The sequence below is a fragment of the Manis javanica genome, chromosome 13 (genome assembly GCF_040802235.1).
Source record: "Manis javanica isolate MJ-LG chromosome 13, MJ_LKY, whole genome shotgun sequence".
NCBI classification, from domain to species: domain Eukaryota; kingdom Metazoa; phylum Chordata; class Mammalia; order Pholidota; family Manidae; genus Manis; species Manis javanica.
In genome coordinates this window covers 7,677,891-7,701,247 of record NC_133168.1, presented here as the reverse complement: position 1 = coordinate 7,701,247, position 23,357 = coordinate 7,677,891, and the positions used below count along the sequence as shown (strand labels likewise).

Genomic DNA, 23,357 nt, shown 5'->3' with positions numbered 1-23,357 from the left:
AGCCACTGATCTCAAGCAATAGGATTGATAGTAAACACTACTTTGCAAAACTAGTGGTGGCCCAGTTTCTCTTTCCTCTCTTCTCTCTTGAGAAGCAACAGCAGCCTTCTCTGCTTAGGCCCCTTGTTGTCTTACTCGCTTCTCCACTTCCTTCTGATCTTTCAGAGCAAAATCCCAAATGCCAGAGACACACTCTTCTTTGGAGGGTAAAAGATGGAAAGAGACTGAACCCAGCACAAAGGAAAGGAAGCCTGAGCTCTGAATGCAATACATTGCACCCCACCCCTACCTAAAAGAAGCAGCTGTTTCATTTTGCAAAACTGAGACTCTATACCCATTAAACGAGGACTCCCCTTTCCCTCCTCCCCACAACCTTTGGCAGCCACCATTCTTCTTTCTGTTCCCATGAGACTGACTCCTTTAGGCATCTCATGGGAATGGAGTCATGCAGTAGTTGTCTCTTGGGGCTTGGCTTATTTCCCTTAGCCTAATGTCCTCAGAGTTCATTCATGTTGTTGCACATGGCAGGGTTTCCTTTTTGGTGGCTGAATAATATTTCATCACACACACACACACACACTTTCTTTAACCACTCCTCCAACAATATGCATGCAGTTTCCTTCTACCTCTTGGCTATTGTGACTACTGCAGTGAATGTAGAAGTGCATATATCTTTCCTGTGTCTTGTTTTCATTTCCTTTAGATATAGACCCAGAAGTGGGATTGCTGGAGCATATGGTAGTTCTATTTTTTAACTTTTTGAGGACCATCCATCTTCTGTTCCATAGCAGCTCCATCATTTTACATTCCCACCTGAAAGCTATTTTTTAAGATACTTAAAGAGCATGTTGTTTTTGCAAGGACTGACCCTCTTCTCCCAGGACAGGAGTGACTGAAGAGAACACAGGCCCCTCCACGCCTGCCCTGGTAGAGGGAAAAGCTGGAAGGAGCACAGAACGTCTGAACCCCAGGGGTGACCAGCAGTCTAGGAAAAAGGAGAGAATCACTTCCCAAACATGAGAAAGTCCAGTTTTCATCACCCTCGGGCCAGAACCTAGCAGTTCCCTTAACATCCCTACTCTGAGCAACAAACCTTTTGCGGGCTGTTCCCCAGCACCCGACTCCACAGCCAGCCCTAGCTGAGAGCCAGCCACTCTGGGGACAACGGCCATGCGCAGGCACGGACCTCAGGGAGGACCATGGCACGGACACTGGGAAGAAATCCTTTCCTGCCTTCCTCCACTTGATCCCTTACACTGCCAGTCTGCTCAGGGAGAATTTGGCCAGTGGTGGAGACACAGCAATAAGGCTTTCCTTCTAATAGTCTTATATTTGAACAACAGCAAAAATTTTGTGTGGCAATATTCAAAAATATATTTGAGTTAAGAAAAACCTGGTTATGTGTGTGTTGGGTTTTAGACTCCCAAGTAGGCAGAAAGATTTGATTTATTGTGCCCGTCAGGACCCCCTTTGCCAGGGCGGGAAATCTCTAAATCCCAGCTTAAGAAGAGAGGGAAGGAACGAAGGGGGGGCGGGAGGAATAGAAAGAGGAGAGAAGAAAGGAAGTCAGCCGACACAACCCCGAAGGAGGGACAGTGGAAGCACGGAGTTGGGAAGTCCCCCTCTCGGCTCTCTGGCTGCTTCTGTCAGCCTCACTCTCCCTTCCGCGCTCCCACTTTGGGCACACGGTGGGAGGCATGCCTGGCGTAGCTGGCACGCTCCTATCCTCGAAGCTTCATGGGCAAAGAGGGAGAGCTTTCTTGCCTCAATTGTAGTTTGAAAGAATCTCACAGAAGAACCTTGACCCAGATAAACCAATCACGGTTGGCAGGCAGGTAAGATGTGGTTATAATTCGCTTGCCTGGGTTGTGTGCATCCTGCATGACAAAGCATAGTGGTTAAATAATAGGGTGATCTAATAAAGAGTGTCAGAGAAAAACACAGGAATAGAGTGGAGGAGGAGTGTATTCTTAAAGACTGGGTCCCAGATAAAGTCATTGCAGAATCCCTGTGAGTCGATCAGCGAAGGCAGAGTAAGTCTACTCCACCCGAATTATTTTTTTTCTAGTAGAGGCCATGCCATGTGAAAAATCTAAATGCAGTAGGCCTAGCAAGAAAGTATGAGGAAAGTTCTTGAACAATTGACTTGTTTGACATACATTTGTTTTTGGCAGCAGGGAGAAAGACTGTTTATTTAGAATATAGTTTTAAACCTATTCTTTTTAAGGATGGACACTTCAAACATAAAAAGGAAAGAATGAATTCCTCCACATACGAAGTGCAGAATGAAGACTGCTTTCTGTGGAAATGCAACTTTCTTTATATTAACTTTCTATTTCCTGTAGATATATGCATGGAGTCCTTTTCCTTTACTGCCCTGAATACTGGGATCCATGTTTCAGAAGGAATATTCTAAGGATCTGAGTTACGGAAATTGGGCCACTCTCCACAAAAGCATACCTGAGTTTTTCTTACCATAAGGTTTGAAGAAAAATCAAGACTGGAAAATTTCTTGGAGCCATTGTGACACTAGATCCACAGGCATCCCCCGAACACCCCCAGTGCGAAAGAAGACACAGGCTTGCTGCTCAGTCTCCCTACAAACCTTAAGTTTCATGGAGGTAAAAAATGCAAAATAAATGCAAGTACATGCTCATTTTCTTTTGTTTTTTTTCCTTCTCAAGTTATCTCTACATTATTACTCAAAGAAGATGGGCTAAAAAGCAGAGGAGCTGAGTTGTAGTTCTGGCTTGGGCGGGCCACTCTATCCTCCTCGACAGTGTGTTTGTCTACAGCAAAGATGGAAAAATAAATTGTAAATGACTTCCAACTTTTTATTTGATAATCCTATATGGTAGGAGATCAAAGTGCATAAGTAGTGTCTACACAGAGCCAGGATTCTCACGTCCAAGAGGGTGTCAGTGTCAGCAGAAGATTCCAGTCTTTAAGACTTTATGTGATAACATGGACAGACCTAGAGGGTATTATGCTAAGTGAAATAAGTCAAACAGGGAAAGAGAAATACCATATAATTTCATTTATACATGGAATCTAGAAAATAAAACAAATGAACAAACAAAATAAATAGCCTCATAAACATGGAGAACAAACTGGTGGTTGCCATGGGTGTGGGTAGGGAGTGGATGAAACAGGTGAAGGAGGTAAAGAGGAACAAACTTCCAGTTATAAAATACATAAGTCATGGGGATGAAAAGTACAGCACAGGGAATATTGCCGATAATATTGTAATACCTTTGTATGATGACAGATGGTAAGACTCACTTATCACTATAAGAATTTTTTAATGTATGTAACTGTCAAATCACTATGCTGTGTATCTGAAACCAGGATGATGTATATCAACTTACATGAGAAAAAAAAGACTGTGGGACTCATAGATAAAGCCTTGCCTCTCCAGGTGGTAGAGCTCAGGTCCGCAGGTAGATGGTGGACAGGAGGACCTGAAGCAGGACCACGAGGTCTGAACATTCACTTGCAACATAACCGGATTCACTGTAGGATTCCAAGGACACATTGATCAGAAATGGATTTCAAAGCAACCTCAAAAGTCAGAAATGTAGCCTAGCTCACCCAGGGGATCTTTTAGATGGCCTTTTATGGGACTTCACTTTGTCACTGTTCAATTATGATTGAATTTTCTCCTTAGCCTTAGCTGTCTCCTCAACCTCTCCCCCATCACCCTCCACCTCCAACAATTTCCCATTTTGCTTTCTGAACGCCAAAAGTATAGGATAGAAGCAGTCATTGGACCAGTTTGTTTGCATCTACAGAATAAGCCAAATATGGTTTTGGAGTAAAAAACACAGCAAAACGGTGAAGCCATTGATTGATTCATTCATTCAACAATTATCCATGTGCCACGTACTTTCCGAGGACACACTGACAGCAAGAGTCCTTCTCATCATGGAGGTTTACATCCTAGTCAAGTGAATTAACAACAATCAGATAATATTATAATAATAGAGTGTATGATATCATAGTGCTATGGAGAAACATAAGAAGGGCGAGGGGAATTGAGAGAGCTGGGGCTTAGGGGGAGAGTTCTGTAATTTTGAAAGAGCTGATCACTGGATTTACTGTGAAAATATTAGATGAGGCCTCTAGACTCCTCCGTCCTATGAGCCCTTTCCAATACTTTGGTAAAATTTGCAAATGCATGAAGTTGTAACTGAAACTGGTTAGGCAGCTAAAACCACTCCAGCTGCCCCTGCATCACACTGTGTCTTGTGTTGGGTGGTGCTGGGGTGGGTCTTGGGCATGTTTAGCACATAGCTGAGGGGGAAACTGAGCACAATGTGTTTGGTTTGGGTTTCATGAGATGTAGTTATGTGGTCCACTGCCGTGTCTGCTTATAGTATTGGCTAAGAAAGTTCACAGACCAGGAAGCATTAGAGCTAGGATTGAAATTGAGGCTTTGTTCAACCCCCATACCAATTTCAGTTTCAGCTCAATGCATATCACTTTTTATATGCTTAATTTTCCATTAGGAAGCCTTCCATTTCTTAAAGGAATCAAACTTAAAATATTTCTCAGCCATTTACCAGAATTTGACAATTGTCCCGCCTGACACCAAGACATCTTTCTAGTCTTCTCTCCTGCCGCAGCACCACCTGTCCACTGCACTCCCCCTCACTGGGCTCCTTGCCCTTACTGAACCCCACATCTGCCCATGACCTTCTCTCAGCCTGTTACAGCCTTATTGATTACTTGATAACAGGAAATAAAAAGCTGATATTCACAAAGACAATATAAAACTGTATACAGTAGTTCCCCCAAATCCATGGGTGATACATCCCCAAATCCTGGTGAATAAACCCCAAAACCACAGATCCCCTGAAAACACAGATAGTATTGAAAACTATTTATACTATGATTTTTCCCATACATGCATATCTATGAAAAAGTTTAATTTATAAATTAGGTACAGTAAGAGAACAACAAGATAATAAGAAAGAACAATGATAACAATATACTGTAATAAAAGTTATGTGAATGTGGTCTCTCTCTCTCAAATTACCTTACTGTGCTGTACTTACCCTTCCTCTTGTGACAGTGTGAGATGCTGGAATGCCTATGTGATAAGAAGTGAGGTGAATGATGTAGGCATTGCGATGTGGTGTTAGGGAACTATTGAATAAGTCAGGAGGATCATCTGCTTCCAGACCAAGCAGACAACTGAAACCATGGAAAGTGAAACCTTGGCTAAGAGAGGACCACTGTGTAATACTCCACTACAATAAGGACATCAATGAGAAACAAGTTAATGAGTGTTTCTTTTTTTTTTCAGAAGCTATGTTTAATTATCATTTGATCAGCAAATGACTGATATTTTTAATTTCCCTTGCATTGCATCTTTTTTAATGAAAAATCTTTACACCATTTTTGTACGATTGAGTAAGATTGCTCAGATTTTACTTCTGTAATTTAGTGTGAGTCTCTCATACTTATTTTAACATTGTTTAGTGCAGTGTCCTATATTTAGCACCTGTTACATAGCTCTGGCATCTTCATTTTCCATAATGAGTTTTTCAATTAAAGACTACTAAGTAACTCTTAGTCAAGGCATAAGAAAATTTGATATTGCCTAAAATCTTAGAGGGTCAAATGTTAAAAAAAACTTCATAGATGTCTTCCCAGATTTGACAACAATCTTAAAATCTTCATGATATTACCAGTACAAGTTGTTTAGAAGCTGAAAGGAACTTTTCAAGACTACAGACATACCTCAGAGATATTGTGTGTTTGGTTCTATTCCAGACCACAGCAATAAAGCAAATATCATAATCAAGTGAGTCAAATCAATGTTTTGGCTTCCCAGTGCATATAAAGGTTATGTTCACCCTATACTGTATTCTATTAAGTGTGCAAGGCCTTATACCTCAAAAACAATGTGCAAACCTTAATTTAAAAGTACTTTATTGCTAAAAAATGCTAACCGTCATCTGAATTTTCAGCAAGTTGTAATTTTTTTTGCTGGTAGTATATATGTCTTGCCCTAATTTTAATGGCTGCTGATGGGGCAGGGTGGTGGTTGTTGAAGGGTGGGGTGGCTGTGGCAATTTCTTAAAACAGGACAACAATGAAGTTTGCTGCCTTGAGTGACTCTTTCTTTTGCAGATGATTTCTCTGTAGCCTGGGATGCTTTTTGCCTACAGTAGATTTTAGGATGAGAGTCATTCTTCCCAAACCTACTACAGCTTTATCAATGAAGTTCACATAATAATATGAATCCTTTGTTGTGATTTCAACAGTCTTCACAGATTCTTCATCAGGAGTAGATTCCATCTCAAGAAACCACTCTCTTGCGTATTCATAAGAAACAGCTCCTCATCCATTCGAGTTTTATCATGAAATGCAGCAATTCAGTCACAGCTTCAGGCTCCACTCCAAATCCCAGTTCTCTTGTTGTTTTACCTCATCTGCAGTTACTTCTGCAACTGAAGTCTTGAATCCCTCAAAGTCATCAATGAGGGTTGAAATAAATTTCTTCCAAATTCTTATCAATATTGGTATTTTGGCCTCTTTCCATGAATCATACATATTCTCAGTGGTGAATCTAGAGTGGTGAATCCTTTTCAGAAGGTTTTTAACTTACTTTGCCAATTCAATCAGAAGAATCACTGTCTATGGCAGTTATATCCTTACAAAATATTTTTCTTAAAAAATAAGACTTAAATGTTGAAATTGCTCCTTGATCCATAAGTTGCTGCAGAATGGGTGCTGCAGGCATGAAACAACACCAACCTCATTGTCCATCTCCATCAAAGCTCTTGGGTGACCAGACACTGTCAATGAGCAGTAATATCTTGAGAAGAATCTTTTTTCCCTCTGGACAGTAGGTCTCAATAGTGGGCTTAAAATATTCAGTAAACCTTGTTGTAAACAGACATGCTATCATCCAGGCTTTGTTGTTCCATTTAGAGAAACAGGCAGAGTACATTTAGCATAATTCTTAAAGGCCCTAGGATTTTTGGAATGGGTCGATGAGCAGTGGCTTCAGCTCAAAGTCAGCAGCTGTATTAGCCTCCAACAAGAGCGTCTGCCAGTCCTTTGAAACTGCAGCCAGCAATTGATTTCTCCTCTGTAGCTATAACAATCTTAGATGGTGTATTCTTCCAATGTGAGGCTGTTTTCTCTACACTGAAAATCTGTTGTTTAGTGTAGTTGCCTTTGTTAATTATCTTAGCTTCCAACTTTCAACTTTTCTTCTGCAGCTTCCTTACCTCTCTCAGCCTTCATAGACTTGAAGAGAGTTAAGGCCTTGCTCAGGATTTGGCTTTGGCTTAAGGGAATGTTGTGGCTGGTTTGATCTTCTTTCCAGACCACTAACACTTTCCGTACCAACATTAAGGCTGTTTTGCATTCTTATCATGTATGTGTTCACTGGAGCAGCACTTTCAATTTCCTTCAAGAACTTTTTCTTTGCATTCACAACTTGGCCAACTGCTTGGTACAAGAGGCTTAGCTTTCAGTCTGCCCCAGCTTTTGACATGCCCTCCTCACTAACTTAATCATTCCTAGCTTTTGATTTAAAGGAAGAGGTGCCTTTCATTTGAACACTTAGAGCTCCTTGTAGGGTTATTAATTGGCCTGATTTCAACAGGTTGTGCCTCAGGAAATAGGGAGAACTGAAGAGAGGAAGAGAGAAAGAGTACGGCCAGCATGGCAATCAGAATACATACAACATTTACTGATAAAGTTCACTCCCATATACAGTTGCAGTCTATGTTGTCCAAAACAATTACAACAGTAACATTAAAGATCACCAATCATAGATTACCATAACAAATAATGGAAAAGTCTGAAATATTGCAAGTTACAAAAATGGCGCTGATAGACTTGCCTGACACAGGGTTGTCATAAACTTCAATTTGTAAAGAAAAAAACACAATATCTGCAGAGTACAATAAAGCCAAATGCAGTCCAACAAGATATGATCATATCAATGACTTTAAAGAATGGTTTATAAACCATACTACCAGAAAGACTGGGATCATTTTCCTACCCTCTTACAGAAAATATAAAATTGTTAGTTGAAGAGGGGATCAATGAATGTACGGTCAAAAAACTGAGGGAAAAAATCTTTAAAGAGGTGTGTCTAATCACTAATTAACAAAACATGTTATTCTTCAGGATTTTACGATATTTGTAGTAGTTATAAGCCTCTCAGTTGTACAACTTGTGGCTTCTCATGGGAATATTCACTTTCCTATGGAAGTATCCAATTTGGTATTTACAAATTTTTACAGAAATATTTGATATTTTTAAAGAGGCCTCCCAAATTGTTTAAGCTTCAGACTTTGCAAAACAGGGTCCATGCCCTGGTGTCAGGGAAGACCTCACTGATGAAATAAAATTTAAGCAGAGACCTGAATAAAAGTGCAACACCCTGGGAGAAGTGCTTTCCTAGCAAAGGGAACAGAAAGGGCAGAGGTCTCTAGAAAGGAGCACACTGAGCAGTCACATTTCCTAGTGTGTCCTCGGAGAAGTTAAAATTACCCTAAAAGACACCTGCACTATGTAAAACGCTACCCTCTGGGCTTGGCACTCTACTGTCATTTGTGCCTTATAAACCACAGCTGTGGCAAAAAGCACTAACTTGTCTATTCAAGGGTTCTTATTAACAACCCCCTGATATTATTTGTATTCAATGTGCCTAGCTAAAAATCTGTTTTTCCCAGCCTCCTTTGCAGCAGGTCATGTGACAAGTTCTTGTCGATGAGATCTAAGTGGTAGCCGCTGGGTGGCGCTGCCGGGCAAGCCCTTGAAAGGGGCTGACTCAGTTGGAAAACTTCTTGGCCTCAATATTCTTGCCTGAAACTCAGCTGTGAGGCTGGAGCACGGGCAGCCGTCCTGAGCATGTGTGAGAAGAACCACACTGCCTACGTAAGGACGGCGGAACAGCCAGCTAGAAGGGTCCTGGGTCCTTGGAGACACAAGGGAGCCACCACACTAGCCCTAAACTTTGAACTTCAGGAATTCTTTTACATGACAAAGAAAAAAAGCTCTGATTTATGTCATTCTTTTGGTCAGCTCACTGTTACAACTGGCTAGATGCAATTCCTAACTGAAATGCTAAGTAACACAACAAAGAGTGTGTGTGTGTGTGTGTGTGTACGTGTGTGTGTGTGATGTATATATAGTACAGTTACAACCAAATTAAGTAATACATTATAATAAATAATTTCTAATAATATAATATTGTATAGTAATATTCAATATATGTATATATAGTGTACATATTTATTAGTATTAAAAACATAAAATGCAGTGCAAACTTGCACTTCCTAGTCACATACTGCTCTAATGAAAAACATTTTCTTCCACACGTACTTGTTTAAAACAGTCCCATAGTTTCCACGGAAGCCTTGGTTTGAAAATTTTAGTTGAACTTTTAGTGCAGGCAGTGAAGTAAGATGTTTCATCAGATCGCTGAATAGAAAAATGCTGATACCCAAGAATTGTAAACATTGGTCCCCTTTTGCAAAGAATGCAGAAGTATTTATCATTCATATTACCTTAGACAACAGCATTATCCAAAAAGAAACAATGTGCATTTTATTTGCTTAGTTGCTTATAAACAGTTCTTGCTGTTTGAGATTTAATTATTGATGCTTAAAAAATTTAGCTACAAAAGAATGTCCCTGTTATCCCAATGCAGAGCTAACAGTAAAGGCATTTCTACTGAGCAGTCATAAGTAGGCAACACACAGAGAGAACTAAGCCTGGGAATGGATAAGTATTTCTGGATGCCAACACCAAAAAGAGATAAAGAACAGGTTTCACAGAGGGATTAAAGATGGCGGTGTGAGAGGTGAGACAGAGACCTCCTCCTAAAACCACATGTAATACGAAAATACAATTAATGCAACCAATCCTGAAAGGACAGGCTTCACGCATACACAGCAGAGAACGAGACTTGCTTTCATCCACCACTGATCAGTAACATAACAGTGAAGAGAATCAGTGGTCATAAGGAGCATGTCTGATAGCTTCTAGAGAACCGCAGACCCAAACACCTGTATGGCAGAAAATGTCTCCCTGTCTTAAGCTGTAAAGTAACTAAATACCATTTATTGTGAGAGCTAGGGAGCTGGCCAACGATATGCCTTAAGTGACATGCCTTATGAGACACCCTCTCCCTGCTGAGGAGGAGTGCCTTCCCCAGGAGCAATCCCGGCTGCCGGGCCTCTCACATATGGTGTCCTGAAACGGTTAAGGAAAAATGAGAAGCGCTGTGAAAATACATTTTTGGCTCAGCATAAACCAGTCATTGATTTGTGGGCCGCAAGTCCTCCAGGGGGTGTTACGAATCCATATGATAGCTAGATTTCTGCATTTGGATCTTTTCTTTAGCTGATAGATGTGTGAAATTTCATGTTAGCCTGGTTACCCCCTATTGGCTACACATCTGAGGAGGTTCAAGTGTATGAGTTATTTCTTCCAAAGTCAATTGTAATTTACACTCACTAAATTGCCTCCAGATCCACCTTTTAAAGATAGTAGACTCCAAATTGCATTCATTTTGGCCCGCACTGCCCATTTGTGTTTGAACCACAGCTCTGCTTTGGAGAGCCGCCATCGCTAATGGAAAGACATTATGTGGCAGAAGAGCCACATTTTCCAGAGGAGAGCAGGATGCTGGCAAGTCAAATGGCCAATGTACAAGCAGTTTTCAGTCCAGTGAAAACTCTGCTTTAACCAGGAGCAGGCAGGCTAGGGGTCCGTGGGGATGGGAGCCCAGGAGATCAGGACTGTAGTCTAGAAAGTGAAAAGCTCCGCAGTTTCACACAAGGAAAAGATTTGCCTCTGGCCTGAAAATGGTCTTGAGATGAAGGAGCATTTTACTTTTCTTTGTGCCCTTTTGCATTGTTTAGTGTATGCTTCTCTGTGCAACACACTCATGAGCTTTATTTTACTGCGCAGTTTAATGCATCTTACTGACTGGCCTTTGAAATTAGCACTGCTCACGGTTCTCCATGTCTTTGCAGTTGCACCCAGAAAATAATCCAAGCAGCACACCTTCCTTCCCTCAAAAGCCCAAACGCCAAACTACCACTGTGAGGAACGTTTATAATCCTTAGCTGCTCTCACCAATTTCTTCAGTGAGGTTTTAGCAGAATCTGAAATAGGAGTGTAGAGGGCTCGCTAGAAAGGACTGTCTGTGTTTCAAGACCAAAAAAAATAAAATTATGGAAACAGCCATGGATTAATAAATCATCAACCTAAAGCAACTGCACTAAGCTCAGATGTAAGCCAGTGTGTACTTGAGGAGATTAATTCATACCACGGCATTGACCCCGAGGCCCACATACCACTAAGATGGGATGAGGCTGTGAAAGGATTGGTTTTCAAAAATTCTGATTCCGTCAATGGCTTTTGAAGTAGGCTTTCTCATTTTAAAACCAGCACTTGCTGACTGAGCTCCAAATGCACATTTGGGATGGCGAGCAGAGTAAATGAGATCAACAATGAACTTCATCAAACCCAACACCTGATGACTCTCTCCACCAGCCTTCCGTTTTTTTCTCCTGGCCGAGTCTCTATTATGAGTCCTCTTTAATTCAATTAGGTACCATCAGTTTCGTACTGCAGGCTCCCCATAACCTCCTTCTCCTCCCCAGCCAATTTTTAAAATGCATCTTACTGATAAGAATACCTCCATGCGTTCATCGGCCAGAGTTTTCAGTGTTAAAATTCACGTGACCCGCTTACAGCATCATATAGAATATGTTTTCTAAATGTACTTACATTTCTGACTGCTTTCCCTGGCAGTGCAAGTTGATGCTCTGGATCTGTGAGACCTTCTGCCTCTGAGGGACCCATGATTAAATTTTTGGCAGTGCCATGAGGTTAAAATTTTGTTTCCAACATGAAGAGGACAGGACCTACCACTCAACCGTGCTGACATTTACTCCTGGGAGGTCCAATAGTCTTGAAAAGAAGTAGAAACATCTGGAATCTCATGGTCAGCTTGTTTGTTATGTTCAACAGCAGGGGACCCCGGATCCGCACCCAGCCCCACTGTTAAAGGAGCCAGCAGTCAACAGTCACTCTTCAATTCAGGATTGGGGGAGGGGAGACATTCCATGTTGTATATAAGGCATTGTATGAAAAGAGGAAAAATTGTAGCCAAAGCCATCACATTATTTCAGCGAAATTCAGAACTGAAAACTCCATTTTCATTTTGGAAATTCAATAAAAATTATTTCCTTCTAATGTTTCATTATTAAATGTAATTATAATTTGTATTCAATGTTCCTAAGATATAATTCACTTATTGTACAGACACATACACATCCTATGTCACATGGGATCTTATGTGAAAGGTCAATTGGAATAATATTATGAATGGAAGTGCTTTGGATATTTTAAAGTGCATTACAAATATTTTTTATTCATTAGTATTATTATTAAGAAATCTGACAGCATTACAGCATAAAATGTGATTCTTGTTCTTTACTAACGTATCATTGATTTGCCCTGGCCGAATGATTGTATAGGTATACTAAACAGTTCATTTGATGGGTGGTATACTACAATGGATGGAGAAGCTGTCATATATCTATTTTCTTTCTCTTTTTTTCCAGCATAAACAGAATTTTGACATCCCAGAGTGTCCTGGGATTTTTATCTTTCTGCCAAATGAGCTGGAATTTATCAAATTATCCAGATTTGTCCTTTGTCAATTAATTTTTCAACGTCTACCTGGTTTGGCATGTAAAGTTGCAGTTTAAATGCTTCCTAATCTTAGTAACAACACTGCTCTTACCAAATGGGGTCTAGTCTCAAAGGAGGAGGAACATGTGATAGTGCCTAAGAATGTAAAGTATGAAATCTTGAAGACCCGAGATAAACACAGAAATCAGTACAGCCATAGCAAACGGAGAGACCGCTAAGGCTGGGAAAGGGCAATGGAAAAAGAAAGAAAAATAAAAACACTCAAAATTGTTTTTTTGGACTTGCTTCACTTGGTATCAAACTATACTATAAACTTATAGTAATTAGGATAGTGTGATACTGCCACAAAAAATACAAATATATCAGTGGAACAGTATGGAGAGCCCAGAAAAAGAACGGTGAATATATGTAAATTTATAAATATAAAAGCAGCATTTTAAAACGTGGGAATAATATGGATTTATTTAATTGACATAAAATTATATTTGTTTACTAAGAATAAATAGATAAATGGAGATCCCTACTTCAAAAGACACACAAAATAAATTCTAGTTAAATTAAATTGCCAAATGAAAATAAATCTAAGACTGTCCTAAAAGATAAAACTTTAGAATTCTTTTTGTCTTTTGGGATAAGAAAAGACCCAAGTCTTAGAAAGTCATAAAGGAAAGATTGACAGACTTAATAACATAAATATTTTAAGCTGCTATGTAGTTGAAAGGTACTATAAACAAGTCAAAAGACAAATGACAGACTGAAAACTTTTGCAACCCATTTAACTAGCAAAGAGATACTATCTAATATGTAAAAAGAAAATAATCCATTAGAAAAAATAGTAAAAGGCTCAAATCAACAATTTATAGAATAAATATACATAGCCATAATCCAGTATAAAAGCACTCAGTTTGACTACCAGTCAGGGAATGCTAAATAAAGAGAACACTTTAAGCCATAAGACTGGCAAATAGTGAAACACCGAGTGCTTGTAAAGGTGTGGAGAATAGGCAGGGGCTGACAATCTTAAAAGTGGTGGAAATGGGTACGACCTTTTTAGAGGACGTGTTGGCAGACCACTTTAAAAACTCTTTAAATGTACATATCTTTGAAGAACTCTCTCTATGGAAAGACTAGCATGAATACCCACATTCCTACATGCAAGATGTTTGTAAGAGAAAAATTTGAAACAGCATAAATGCCCATCAACAAATGATGGCACACGGAATCAAAACTATGCATTTATTAAAAAGAAAAACCAATGCACTGACTTGGAAAGATGAACAAGCTATATGAAGTGATATCTATATATACATATTCAAATATGTATCTTTGAGTAATCACAGAGGAACATCAGGAAGAAAGCATATCAAATGAACTCCAGTGATTTTCTCCAGGGAAATGTGTGAGGGCAACTGACAGATGTTCTCTTCTTATTCTACACACTTCTATTTTGTTTGATTTTGCTACTATAAGCATATGTTACTCTTATAATAAGAAACACCAATCAAGAATTTTTAGTTGTTTTTTTTTTTTTGAGAGGGCATCTCTCATTTATTGATCAAATGGTTATTAACAACAATAAAATTCTGTATAGGGGCCTCAATGCATAATCATTAATCAACCGCAAGCTTAAAGGAATTTTTAGTTTTTAATGTGAAGGTATTACCTTTGTCAGATATAAAGATTCATTTTCACAGACAGCCATTCATTCAATTAACAAATTGTACTCAAGCATTTGGGGTGCATCAGGCAGCAAAATGGACACAAATCCTTGCCCTGATGAGTTCACACTCTAGTGCAACACCAACAATAAAAAATAACCACAATAAGTAAAGTAAATTATAAGGAGTTCCCAAAACAGGACTGGTGGGTGGTAGGTAGTTAGTACCTACTACCTATTTTCAAATTTCAAAATAGCTGAAATTTGAAATAGGATGGCCAAGGTAGGTTCACTGAGGAGAATCTGAGCAAAGACTTACAGAACGGAGGGAGTTAGCCTTGTGGCTATGTGGGGGAAGACAGTACCAGGTAGGAAAAGCCGAGAGGACAAATGTTCTTTGGAGAAAACACAGGAAAGCAAAGATGAGGGAGTCATGAGATGGAGAGCAGAAGGGGCTCAGCAGGTAAGGGGCCAGAGTCGGGGCCAGGTCAGAGGCACAGATACCACTGCAAGGACTTGGTAAGGACGTGCTGTATTCTTCGAGTACATCTCAACAGACTCTCTATCTAACCTACGACTTACCACCATCACAATTATTCGCCACCAACATCCCTGCCCAGCCCCCTGAAGTTTAGCATCGGAAGGGACTATGTAATTTTAAGCTTTCTTTTCCTGTAAAAGCTTTTTTTACGTTTTCTGGGGAGTCTTATGGGCATGTATCTGTACTTGTAACACCCTTTTCTGAGAGGTTAAAGTATGGCAACTGGGACTATTTGCAAGAAAACTAGTTTCTCACATGTGATACATAGCAGAGACAAGGTCGCCACCGACTGCCGTGTCTTCTCACGCCAGAGAACGACCTTCCCCGTGGGCCCGCCAGTCACCCCGACATGCAAACTCGTGTGGCTCCAACATATGACTTTGAAATGAGCTTTTAAGACAACTTTCATCCAAGGTCCTTGCCAGGCGAAGGGACCTAACAGAGAGAGAGATGCACCTGCTCCCTCAGCAGTTACCAGATGGTGAACGTTAAGCTCTTCAGCAGAAGAGATTCAGGTCTCCTGAAGACATCGTTTATTCTGGTCAAGCTTGTAGGGGGTTTCTGTTTACATAAAAACATTTACCCTGGTTTTATTGAGATACATAATTGACATGTAACATTACATGTGTTTAAGTTACACACTGATATGTGTATATATTGCAAAATGATTATCACAATAAGTTTACTTAATATCCATCAAACCACATAGGAAGCACAGTTTATTTTTCTCATGATGTGTATGTTTAAGATCTACTCTCTTAGCAACTTTCAAATATACAATACAATGCAATATTTTCTTAAGGTATGATTCTGAGATTCTTAGCCTCTAAAATGTGCATGTGTGTGTGTGTGTGTGTGTGTGTGTGTGTGTGTGTGTGTGTATTGTAATAAAAAAGCAAGACAGAAAATTAGGGAACTGTGTGCTGGTCCTAGCACTTGCCTCTAATTTCTGACATCTTAAGGAACTCTGAAACTCAGTTTCTCAGCAAAAATTATAGGACCAGCATCCTGCCTACAGTGTACACCTGCTGTAAGGATAAATGAAATAACGTGGAAGAGCTCTGCACAAACTATAGTACAGGCGTAGAGTATTCTAATCATCAGAACCCACAGAGGCAGCTGCTAGCCCATCTACCTTAGTTTTCTTTTTTAAATGTCTTTTAATTTTCATTTTATTTACTCTTTTAATTTTCCTTTAAATTTGTTTGTCATAAGACCTAAGTAAAATACACTGCACACAATTGTATAATCTAATTACCCGAAGCTTTTATAAATGTATTGTGAGCCTGGCAATAGAACGTGGAAAAATGTGATCATGTTAGAAGCAGTTGCATTTTAAAATGAAACGAGCCGACGCACGTGGCGTCACTAACCCATCCTGATTTGCCCGGGACTTCCCCGATTTTAGCTCTGAATGTCCCACATCGCAGCGAGCTCATCGGTCCTGGGGAGACTAGACTGGGGGGTCATCCTTGATGCACAAATTAAGAAAATCTCAAAAAGGGATGTAACTCAGATTACGGAATTTTAGAGAGGAATGATAGTAATTTCTCTCAAAGATTTAAAGAGAATTTAGTATGTTGAAAATTTTCTGTGAATGAGACAGAGAATATAGACTGAAAGCCATGCTCACTTCTTGGAATATTTCTTCGTGTCAGAGAGAAAGAAAGTGTTCAAAGACAGATGGAGACAGGCCGGACATTTACAGGAGCCAGCCTAATGCAGGACAATGTGACCACCACAAATAATGAAGATGGTGATGGATTATAGAACATTTGATTCCTTTTCATCTATAGCTTCTAGGATAGTAACAAGTAAAAAATTGGTGTTGGGGGTAGAAGGTCTGTGAGGAGAAGCACAGGAATGCTAATAAATTGGAAGGAATGATAGAATTTATGAAATCACCAATTTATACCCACTTGTGTAATAATTGATTCAGGCAAGGACGGCTACTTGACGCTAAAACAATTAGTTGCAAGTTTGCTGGGAAAGTCACTTGCTGAAGTCACAGTGCCACCCCACACAATACTTGCTAATTACAGAGGGAAAGGTACGTGTGTGTTATAGACAGACACCAGCCTGAAGACAGAACTGAGGACCACCAGCCACTGACACTTCGGGCCTCCTAAGAAGGAGCACAAACATTATCTAGGCAGTGCCCTTGACAAAAATGTTTAATCTGAATCTAATCATGAGGAAAAAATAGATGAATCTAGCTTGTGACAGTTCTGCTGGACCACTGGCCTGGGCTCTTCCAAAATGTCAATGTCCTGAAAGACATTTAAAAAGGAAAACGAAACCAAACAGAACATAAAAAGAAATGACAGTGCGTATTCTCTAGGGACGGTCGCCAACAACTCGCCCTCCCAGGATTGTGGGCTGCTCCTCCCATCAGGAGGTAAGTCTGTTCTGCATCCTGGGCTGGCGCTCTGACCTGCTCGCACCCGCGGCAGCCAGGGCACTTGGGCGGGTCACCGGGCTGGACCCTAAGAGGTGTGCCTGCTACTGCTTTTCACCCCTGGAGACCCCAGCTTCCCTGTCACATGACAGTCCCTGCTGCTGGGGCAAGAGGCCACGTACAGAGGCCGCGAAGGATGAGGCGCACGTGGAGAGAGAACACACAGAGGAAAGAACTGAGAGGCTGAGCTGCCAGCACCCATGTCTCAGGCACGGGAGGGGGCTCCTTGGACCGACCCAGCTGCCTGCTGCTGTAGTTAAATGAGCAACCCCTGCCGATTCCACGTGGAGAGCTGCCTTCTCAGCTCACAGAGAGCCACGAAGTAAATAAATATGTAGTTATCATGTTAAGCTGCAAAATCTCTAGTTGCTTTGTTACACATTGATAGGTAATTGGCACACAAACGGAATAAACCTATAGACATAAAGGATATTCTCCGACAGTGGGGAACTATGAAAGGGACTGGATATAAGACAATATTATTATGCCAATGTTAAATTCCTTAGCTGTAATAATGGTATTGAAGTTATGTAAGGCACTATGTTTGCTTTTAGGAAATGCATGCTAAATACTTGGAGATCATGATGTCTACAACTGTCACATGGTTCAGGAAAAAAGTATCTCTCTCTGCTCTCAGACATACATACATACATACATACCTGCATTATGTACTATATAAGCAAATACGGCAAAACAATTGATTAATGTAGGTAAAGGGTTATACAGGTATTCATTGTGCTATTCTTTCAACATTTCTATAAGGTTAGAGATTTATGAAGAATTTTGTAGTTTTAGATATGACTTTATTTTCAAATGAAAAAATGCTCCCTTAATTAATAATCTAAATGAATCTTGAAGACAGAATTTTAAATGGCCTGGATATGCAAGAATAATGGTTTGGAACAAATGGCGTGCAGCTCAGTAGGACGCAGTTAAGACGGAGCAGTGGGTCTGCAGGTCAGGAGCGGTGGGCCAACAATTAGCTGTGGGACTTCGGCAAAGTTACTCCCCCTCTCTGAACCTCAGCTTCCTTTTTGCAAAATAAGAACTAATGGATGTTTACAGCTGTTTTTAGGTTTACAGATCTCCAAATTGTTACAGTGTAATTTACTTAAGCTTCAAGAAGAAAGGAATAAAATTTCTAACAGAATTGTAATATATATATATATATATCAAGAACAAGCTTCTTAAGAATAAAGAAGGAATAACAATCTCAGGACACAATTTTCCCAAACATGAGTGTCCTTGGAAGAATGCAATGTCATACAGAGGCAACTGGTTAACACAGCAATTCATGCTGATGGGAAATGTAATAAATGTGGCACAGCAGGGTATGAGTCAGCAGAGGGGGTCAAGGACATGGAATTGAGGACACCCAGAAAGAAGCCTCATTGAAATTCACCTCTCATGTCCAATACTAACCAGATTCTTCTGGGTGAACTTTACTCAAAAGCTTACTGACAAAATGTCTATCAAAGTTTATTCAAAGGAATTCTGTAACAATTCCTACAGTAAGATACATCACACACCTGCTTTATACCAGTGTAATGCTTCCTATGACAGCTTTACTGTAAAGGCATCTAAAACATGGCCCTGGCATTTATAGAGTGCCAGACTTTATACCAGGCACTCTCACACATTACTTCATCTTCACCAGCCCTGAGAGGTAGGTGCCAGTCATCTCATTTGGAGTCAGGAAAACATAGAAAACAGGGTAAGACTTGATAGTCAGCAAAACAAATTATACCAGAGACTCTATGTCCTACTAAGGAACCTTGGTAGAAACAAAACAAAAACCAAATAGTCTTTAATTGTGACCCAAGAGGGGTTGGTTACATTGTATGTATTAAAGAATTTCTGTGGGCATCACCAGGTACTAGAATTGGCTTCTACAGAGGTTACAGATGTCCTGAGGTCTTCACAGGCAGGACCGCAAAGGTCAAGGGGCAAAATGGGAGGCAGTGGGTAGGAGGAGAAGTTCCCTTGGGCTGAGTTAGGAACCAGGATCCTCCTTGTGACTCTCACCTATGAACTGAGGGACCCAGAGCATGTCAGGCGGCCTCCCTGGGCCTGTTTCCTGTTCCTACAGACGGAGTTAGGACTTGTGTCCTTGATCCCCCTTCCATGTCTAATGAATTCCACTGCCTCTTGGGCGTGGCCCACACCCCTCCATTTATGAGCCATTGGTAGTTCAGTTTTGCTTTCAAATTTTTTTAATAACACTGGGTTTTGCAAGTATAAGTAGGTTACATAAAATTAACATTGGAAATTATTTTTCTTCATGGGAATTCCAATCCCAAAGAAAGGAGACAGCCGATAGGTAGGAAAGAGCAGTTTTGAGGAACCTCATTAAGAAATTAAGATCAAGGCCTGAGCCCCCAGTCATACATTCACTCCACACACTCACCTCTCTCTCTCCAGAGCCCCCTCTCACTAGGAGTAAAGGGACAAGGACACTATAAACTGTTAAGTACACAGAGAGCTAGAGGAGTGTTCTGTACACAAGGGCTTTCCGTGAATATGTGCAAGATGAAAAGCAGAGCAGAGGGGATACCAATGGGAAGCCAGCCAGTTCACCCAGGGACCCCAGAGGCTCAGGGATCAGCAGTGGGGTGAGACACATGGGTTGGAAGGATGCACGTGTACAGAGCAGCTGGGTCCCAAGTGCCTTCTCAAGCCCCACACAGCTTTAGCCAAACAGGGAGCCAGCAGAGAACAGGATGACATGGGATCCAGGGGACAGGGGCTCTGACACAGAGGCACACTGAAGGAATGTTCCAGTAAGACAGCTGTGCAGCAGATTTGAGGGTACCCCTCCAGACTGAAGGAGGAAGAGAGAAGGCCTATAAAGAAGGTTTCCAGAACAAAAGGGGTAAACATTTGACCTGATACATTTGTGTGTGAGAGAAAGAAATTCAATGATTGCTGTGTATCTGCTCTGAAGAAACACATAGAAAAAAGTAAGGTTGGACAAAGAGGAAAGGATACAAGTAAAATTAAATGGAAGCTATATGAATATTCATAACATTATTCACAAAGTCAAAAAGTAAAAACAACCCAAATGTCTATCAGCTGATGAATGGGTATTTACATGTATCTGCATGATGGAGTATTATATGGCAATAAAAAGGAAGGAAGTGCTGACACATGCTATGACCTGAATGAACCTTGAAAACATTATGCTAAGTAAAAGCAGCCAGACACAAAAGGTCACATACTTTGTGCTTTCATTTATAAGAAATGTCCAGAATAGGCAAATCTATAGAGATAGAATTGATTAGTGTTTGCCTGGGGCAGGTGGGGTGGAAGGGGAGAATGCACAGAGACTGTTAATGAGTTCTGAGTTTATTTTGGGGGTTGAGGGGGTTATTTTGGGGAGTGTGCAGTGATGAAAATGTGACAAAATTAGACTAAGGTGATGGTTGGGAAACACTGTAAGTCTATTAAAAACAAATTGTATGCTTTATTTGGGTGAACTTTGTGTTATAGCTAAATAAACCTATGAAAACAAATACACAAAAAGGAAAATCAAGGAAATCTTGACTCCAAGTTAAAAAACGAGGCATTCAAGAGAGCAAAAATAACTGAACCACACGAATATAGATGAACATGCGCAGTTATCATAATGTATGTTACTGATTTAACCAAAAATGTCTGTATAGTAGGAGAGAGCATGGGGATGCGGAAGTCAGGAGAGGTGTAAGATACTCTCTCATCTTCCATAACAAGAAGTTCATAATGGATTGTACCTAAAACTGGCAAATCAAGAAAGATGAGAGAGAGAGTGTATTTCTTAGAAATTGGAGGACACTATGCCGACGAAGCTCTAGAATCCAAGCGGTTGCCTCTGGAAAGCAGAAATTTGGACAGGCTCAGAAGGAGCAGCAACTATCAGTACAAGCTTTTTAGTGCTGTCTTTTAACTATATGCTCTATTATTTTAATTCAAATTGAAGTTAAACGTAGGCCAAGTCCCTTTTTTTTTTCCTGCCAGCCTAGCCTGTAAGTCACCCCTGCTGCAGCCTTTACCTGGAAGCAAAGCGACCACCTCCCTCCACGTGGCCCCAGAGCCGCAGTAAACGCGTGTCCCGGGCAGATCCCGGCACCGACGCACCTGATGGGGCGGAAGCCAGAGCAGGATGACGTGATACGTGTGCCTTCAGTGGGAAATTGAGGAGGACCTGATCTCTCTTGGGCTTTGAAGAGCAATGTGGCCGGGACACAGAGTGTAAAATTATGGGTCCTCCCAGAAAAGAGATGAAATAGATGAAAAAAACCATTTTGACCTTTTCATCCCACATCATGTTGATGGTGGTGGATCATTCTTGGTCCTGCTGTTTCTAAAGATAAGAAATGGAGGCCTGGGAAGCTGAATGGTTTATCCAAGGCCACAAAGTAAAGAGGAAGCAGGACCCAGATAAACTCTAAAGACTTAAACTGCTGCCCCCACCCCCCACCCCAGCACAGCTCGGCACTGTGAGCGCCTACACTCCGACACCACGAAATGTACACCACGTGCTCCTAGGCGGGAAAAGTAGCTGGTGCCCAGCCTATTTCACTCACTTCCTGCATATCTTAAAATACGTAGGGGAATGTTTTCTAGATCCTTTCCAACTCTGAAATAAAATATCGAAATAAAATTGAGCCAATCCTAAATCATTTTATGTATCCTCTTCTCATCTCTTTCTCTCTCCCCCTAATTAGTTTTGATCGCCATGTCATGTAAAACCACATTTGTGTGAATTAGATACAGGTGTGGAGAATTTGTCGCCAAAAAATGAGTTATTAAGTAAAAAATTTTAAGCAATGTTCGAGCTTAGAAAAACTCACACATCAATTCCTTGAGTTCCAAGATCCTGCCTGATACGTTACTGTATCAATTTCACAATGACATACTCTTTTGATATCGCCAGAATGAGTTGTTAGCATCCACAGAATAGTATTTAGTCTGAGTCACGTAAGGAACATCAGCTATGTGTCTACAGATGTGCCTGTATCAGCTCCATAGATAAGGATCCCCATTTAGCGGAGGAAGAAGCAGGCACAGGAGATGATGGATAAATGAATGCACACTGACTCCGACTGAGGCACCTCTCCACACAGCTTACATTTGCATGTCTTTATTTCAAGCAGCCTTCAGAAGGATGCCGAAAAATGCTGTACAGACCCAGTGTTCTGAAATGACTCTGAGCAGCAACGCACGTCCATTTACACGCACAACAGAAACAACTCAATTTTAGATGCTAACTTTGTGCGCATCTGCAGCGATAACTACCTTTTTTTTTTTTTTCTGTTGACAGGTGGCTGATTAAGGAGGAGGAATGTGTCTTTAAGTTTGCTATCAGGAAAAAAAAAATACCCGCCACCCTCTCCAGCGGTTCCGCACCTCGTGATTCCTCGTGGTGCTCTACCTTCTGAGCAGTTCAATTAGCGGGAAATCTCTGTGTGATGGGCTGAAGCAGCTTGAGTGAACGCCCGAGCGCTCAGCCAATTAGGCTCATTTGAAGTTGCAGAATTGCCTTCTTTGGTGTTAAAACCCCATGTCAAACACTGGGTCTAAGATCATTTGTGCTTCAAAATGAGATTGACAGAGCAGCTGCAACAGGGGGCATGCCTGCTGGACGACTTAATTGTGCAGCCTGAAGGGCCATCATGAACCGGCGTGCGGAGAGCGCCTCACCACCGCTGCATTACAAATGCTCTTTATTAACAGCGATCTGTAATCAATGGGCTCAGGCTTTTTGCCAGAGCCCCCAAATCAGCCCGGCGGGCCTCTGCGTCAAGGTGGGTGGAGCCACGGGGCCGGCTCTAAGCCTGTGGAGAGAGAGCTGGGGTCCCCGCCTGACTGCGGGGCGCCTGCTAAATCAGAGGGAACCCTCGTGACCATGCCAGCGGCACCCTCCTCTCACCGCTGCTTTAATATTCATTAGCCCGGGTGAGCGTGGCTCCCTATAGCTACGATTACACGTTATTGATGTGAATGGAAAGTATTGCTTTTGT

General features: G+C 41.0%; 1 long non-coding RNA gene across 5 annotated transcripts in view; it reads right to left on the bottom strand.

Annotated features, from left to right (window-relative positions):
- The window catches only part of LOC140845755 (uncharacterized), a 134,577-nt gene that overhangs the window by 25,428 nt on the left and 85,792 nt on the right, over positions 1 to 23,357 (bottom strand). For 3 of the 5 annotated variants that reach the window (XR_012124627.1, XR_012124626.1, XR_012124629.1), the window contains 2 exons: positions 3,369 to 3,513; positions 2,476 to 2,789 (listed from right to left, as the gene is read on the bottom strand). The exons of the other annotated variants lie outside the window; for them this stretch is intronic. This is a non-coding gene — a long non-coding RNA (uncharacterized lncRNA). The remainder of the gene's footprint in view (positions 1 to 2,475; positions 2,790 to 3,368; positions 3,514 to 23,357) is intronic. 5 annotated transcript variants of the gene reach the window in all.